General features: G+C 44.1%; 1 pseudogene; it reads left to right on the top strand.

Annotated features, from left to right (window-relative positions):
- Nucleotides 1–4,494: 4,494 nt before the first annotated feature.
- Nucleotides 4,495–4,881, top strand: LOC105709338 (large ribosomal subunit protein eL22-like; annotated as a pseudogene).
- The last annotated feature ends 669 nt before the right edge of the window (nt 4,882–5,550 follow it).

The raw sequence follows: 5,550 nt of genomic DNA, 5'->3' as shown, positions 1-5,550 counted from the left end.
CTTGGTTGCCCAGGCTGGAATGCAATGGCATGATCTCGGCTCACTGCAACCTCCGCCTCACGGGTTCAAGCAATTCTCCTGCCCCAGCCTCTCAAGTAGCTGGGATTATAGGTGCCTGCCACCATGCCTGGCTAATTTTTGTAATTTTTAGTACAGATGGGGTTTCACCATGTTGACCAGACTTGTCTTGAACTCCCGATCTCAGGTAATCTTGGCTTCCCAAAGGGCTGGGATTATAGGCGTGAGCCACTGCTCCTGGACTATTTTTATTTTTGAGACAGTCTTGCTCTGTTGCCCAGGCTGGCGTGCAGTGGCACAATCTTGGCTCACTCCGACCTCCGCTTCTTGGGTTCAAGCAATTCTCCGGCCTCAGCCTCCTGAGCAGCTGGGATTACAGGTGTGTACCACCATGCCTGGCTAATTTTTATATTTTTAGCAGAGACAGGTTTTTGCCATGTTACCCAGGCTGGTCTCCAACTCCTGACTTCAAGTGATCCACCTGCCTCAGCCTCCCAAAGTGCTGGGATTACAGGCATGAGTCACTGACTTACAAGTCCTTGCTTCTTTTTTAACATGCTACCAAGAGCTTACATCTTTGGGTGTGTTAATGAACGTGTTTCTTTTTGCCACTTGGAGAAGTTATGCCATAAGGGATGCATACAGCTGCAGAGTCGTGTCACGTGCGTTTATGAGCTTTGCTGGTCTGCTAAATGTTAAGTGACAGTCACAGTTACAAATATCCAACTTCCAGTTTTCTCTGTGAAATAGAATTTGCTTTGCTTAAAAGTTATCATTAATGTGAGTGATTGACACTGCTTTGGAGCAGTAGTCGCAGAGAAATACAACTGTATGTGTGCTTCTGGGTTTTTTTATTGTTGTTGTTGGTTTTTTTTTTTGAGACAGAGTCTCACTCTGTAGCCCAGGCTGGAGTGCAATGGCACAATCTCAGCTCACTGCAACCTCTGCCTCCCAAATTCAAGCGATTCTCCTGTCTCGGCCTCTCTAGTAGCTGAGATTACAGGTGCCCACCACCATAACCGGCTAATTTTTAGAAAAGATAGGGTTTCACCATGTTAGCCAGGCTGGTCTAGTACTTTTACCTCAGGTGATCCACCAGCCTCGGATTCCCAAAGCGTTGGGATTACAGGCGTGAGCCACTGGCCCCAGCTGCACTTCTGTTTTTGTTTGTTTGAGACAGAGTCTTGCTCTGTCAGTCACCCGGGCTACAGTGCAGTGCACGATCTCAGCTCACTGCAACCTCTGCCTCCTGGGTTCAAATGATTCTTCGGCCTCAGACTCCCGAGTAGCTGGGATTACAGGTGCGTGCCAGCCTTCTGCCATCAGGAGACTTATAATCTACAAGTACATACAGCAAATAAAACATAGTGACAGGCCCAGGACAGCAGGTTAGAAGCAGATGAGCAAGAGAATTCACATTCTGCTGTGAACGTAGATGCTATTATTACTCCGTCTTTGTTGGTGAGGCTCACGGAGAGGAGGTGAACTGCCTGAGGCTACACTACCAGTAAGGACAAAGTCACTATTTGAATGCAGTTCCTCTGCCTCCCTTACTAAGAGATACTAACTCGGAAATGCTCTGAACAGTCAGCAAAGCAATGTCTTCAGACAATTTAAAACTCTCACCTCAAGGAGCCAAAATAAGATCATCTCCCTAGAGAGCATTGCAGAGAAAATTCTCAAAGAACTCAAGGGAAATGCCAAGCCACTGCTACCCGCCAAGCCACTGCTACCTGCCAAGCCCACAGGGAATTCAAGAATAATAGCTTGATGCATTCTCAGGAAATAGCCATGGATTTCACAATGAGCTGAACTGACACTTAGCAATATGAATCTGCTGCAAAAACATCTCAAAATTGAGTAAGTGGATACCACACACTATGGGTGGCTGAGTTCTTTTGCTGGACCCTCTATTTAGACCAGTTTTCTCCTCTTCTAAATGTGGATTTATCACTTCAAAAGACACTGGTTGGAAAACTGCTATTGCTAAGCTCTGGGATAATCACAGAACCCATCGCATAGGGTAGCAGCCAAGATTAACTGAAAAATAGACTATGTAGCCATGGCATACTACTCAGCCATAAAAAGGAATAAAATAATGGCATTTGCAGCAGGCTGGATGGAGGTGGAGACCATATTCTAAGTGAAGTAACCCAGGAATGAAAAACCAAAGATTGTATGTTCTCACTTATAAGTGGGAGCCAAGCTATGAGGATGCAATGCATAAGAATGATATAACGGACTTGGACTGGGGGGAGTGGGGCAGGGGGTGAGGGGTAGAAGACTACACATTGAATACAGTGTACACGGCTCAGGTGATGGGAGCACCAAAATCTCAGAAATTGTCACTAAATAACTTACCCTTGTTGGTCAGGCACAGTGGCTCACGCCTGTAATCCCGGCACTTTGGGAGGCCGAGGCAGGTGGATCATTTGAGCTCAGGAGTTCCAGACCAGCCCGGCCAACATGGTGAAACTCTGTCTGTACTAAAAATACAGAAATTAGCTGGGTAGTAGTAGTACATACCTGTAATCCCAGCTACTCTGGAAGCTGAGGCAGGAGAATCTCTTAAGCCTGGGAGGCAGAGGTTGCAGTGAGCCGAGATTGCACCACTGCGCTCCAGTCTGGGCAACAGAGTGAAACCCTGTCTCAAAAGAAGAAGAAGAAAAAAAAGAACTTATCCATGTAACTGAAAACCGCCTGTTTCAAAAACTATTGAAATAGCTACAGTTACAATAAATAGGATCTACTATTTGAACAAAACAGGGTGATTATAGTTAACAATAATTTATTGTACATTTTTTTCTTTACAAGGTGCTGTTAAATGTTGTACATTTTTATTTGTTTTTTCTTTTTATTTTTACTGTACCTTTCCTATGTACATTTAAAAGTACCTAAAAGACTAAAATTGGAATGTTTGTAACACAGAGAAACGATACGTTTGAGGTGATAGATACCCCATTTATCCTGATGTAATTATTACACATTGTATGCCTGCATCAAAACATCTCAAATGCCCCATAAAGATATATATCTACTATGTACCCATAACAATTAAAAGTTAAAGATATTTTAATCAGAAAAAAATAAATCTATACTAAAATTTTTACAAATTAAAAAAACCAGACTACGTAGTACTTCACTCCGGGTTGGACGTGAAGTCAACATCATGAATGTTGGCTGTTAGGACTATAACTATTGGTATTATAACTGTGAATATTATTATTATTTTTGAGACGGATTCTGGCTCTGTCAGACAGACTGGAGTGCAGTGGCATGATCTCAGCTCCCGGGATTGAATCGATCGAACCTCTGACTCCCGGGTTCAATCAATTCTTCTGCCTCAGTCTTCTGAGTAGCTGGGATTACAGGTGCATGCCACCACATGCGGCTAATTTTTAAAAATATTTTTGGTAGAGTCAGGGTTTCGCCATGTTGGTCAGGTTGTTCAACCTCAGGCAATCCACCCGCCTTGGCTTCCCAAAGTGCTGGGATTACAAATTAAGCCACTGCGCCACGCCAATAGTATTATTATAATTTGAGACAATCTTGCTCTGTCACCCAGGCTGGAGTGCAGTGTGCAATCTCAGCTCACTGCAACCTCCTCTTCTTGGGTTCAAGCAATTCTTGTGCCTCAGCCTCCTGAGTAGCTGGGATTACAAGTGTGTGGCACCATGCCTGGTTAATTTTTTTTTTTTTTTTTTTTTAGTAGATATGGGGTTTCACCATGTTGGCCAGGTTGGTTTCAAACTCCTGACCTCAGGGAATCCACCTGCCTCAGTCTCCTGAAGTGCTGGGATTACAGCTGTAAGCCACCATGCCCGGCCATAATTGTTAATATTAAACCTCTACCCTCACTCTACACTTGGCTTCTCCCTGTACCAAGCAGACCTTCCTATCTTCCTACATCTCCTACCTGGGAGGATTTGGGGCCACATGTAAGAAAGGAGGTAGATTAAAGGGGGATGTTTATTGCAGCACAATTCATAATTGCCAAGATACAGAACCACCGTAAGTGCCTATTGACCAATGAGTGGATTTAAAAAATGTGGTACATATACACCATGGACGACTACTCAGCCATGAAAAGGAACAGAATAATGTCTTTTGCAGCAACTTGGATGGAGGTGGAGACTATTATTCTAAGTGAAGTAACTCAGGAATGGAAAACCAAATACCATATATTCTCACTTGTAAGTGAGAGCTAAGCTATGAGGACATAGAGACATGCACAGTGATGTAATGGACTCTGAAAACTCAGAAGTGAGTGCGCGGGTGGGGAGTGTGGGATAAAAAACGACACACTGGGTAGGATGCACACTCCTTGGGTGGTGTGTGCACTAAAATCTCAGCATTCATCATTATACAATTCATTCACATAACCAAACATAACTGGTACCCCCAAAGCTACTGAAATTTTATAACATGAATAATAATTTAAAAAGAAACATCTCCCTTTCTGCCTCCACTGCCGCCATGGCAACCATAAGAAACTTGTGGTGAAGGGGGGCAAAAAAAAGGAAGCAGATTCTGAAGTTCACTCTTGATTGCACCCACCCCATAGAAGATAGACTCATGGGCGCTGCCAATTTTGAGCAGTTTTTGCAAGAGAGGGTCAAAGTGAACGGAAAAGCTGGGAAACTTGGTAGGGGCTGTGATGACCATCGAAAGGAGCAAGAGCAAGATCACCGTGACATCTGAGGTGCCTTTTTCCAAAAGGTATTTGAAATATCACACTAAAAAAGATTTGAAGAAGAATAGTCCACATGTGATTGGTTGTGCATAGCTGCTAACAGCAACGAGAGTTTTGAATTACGTTACTTCCAAATTAACAAGGACGAAGAGGAGGAAAATGAGGATTAAATTTCATTTATCTGGAATATTTTGTATGAGTTCTTGAATAAAACTTGAGAATGAAAAACAAAGAAACCTCTCTTCTTTTTTCTTTTTTTTCAGACAGGGTCTCTCACTCTGTCACCCAGGCTGGCACACAGGGGTGTAATCACAGCTTACTACAGCCTTGACTTTCCGAGCTCCTACCATCCTTCCACCTCAGCCTCCAGAGTAGCTGGGACTACAGGTGTGTGCCACCACACCCAGCTAAGTTTTTATTTTATTTTTTTGTAGAGACAGGGTCTTGGTATGTTGTCCAGGCAGGTCTTGAACTCTTGAACTCAAGCCATCCCCCTACCTCAGCCTCCTAAAGTGCTAGGATTACAGGAGTGAGCCACTACGTTCAACCTCAAAAAAACTTAATATTAACCCATCGAGTTGCCCCCTCCTTTTCCTTCCCCCAACAGAGACATCCATCCACATTCACGCTTCACTGGCTCACTTTCTCCGGCTCTAACTTCTGTGCCTTGCGTAGTAGCCCCTATCCATCTGTGCAGAGTAGGCTAGCCTTGCCCAGCGCTCACTGAGAGCTCTCCAGCGTGGGTTTTCCTGCTACCTCTGGAAATCCTCTCTTGTGCCAAAGGGAGAAGACAAGGAGGCTTTGTACAGCTCAGGCCCTCCCAGCCACTGAGGCTCTTT

Source organism: Aotus nancymaae, unplaced genomic scaffold (assembly GCF_030222135.1).
Source record: "Aotus nancymaae isolate 86718 unplaced genomic scaffold, 86718_ANA_hifiasm-v0.15.2.pri h1tg000099l, whole genome shotgun sequence".
Classification (NCBI taxonomy): Eukaryota; Metazoa; Chordata; class Mammalia; order Primates; family Aotidae; genus Aotus; species Aotus nancymaae.
The sequence above is the reverse complement of the archived record's forward strand: the minus strand, read 5'-3'. Positions and strand labels throughout refer to the sequence as shown.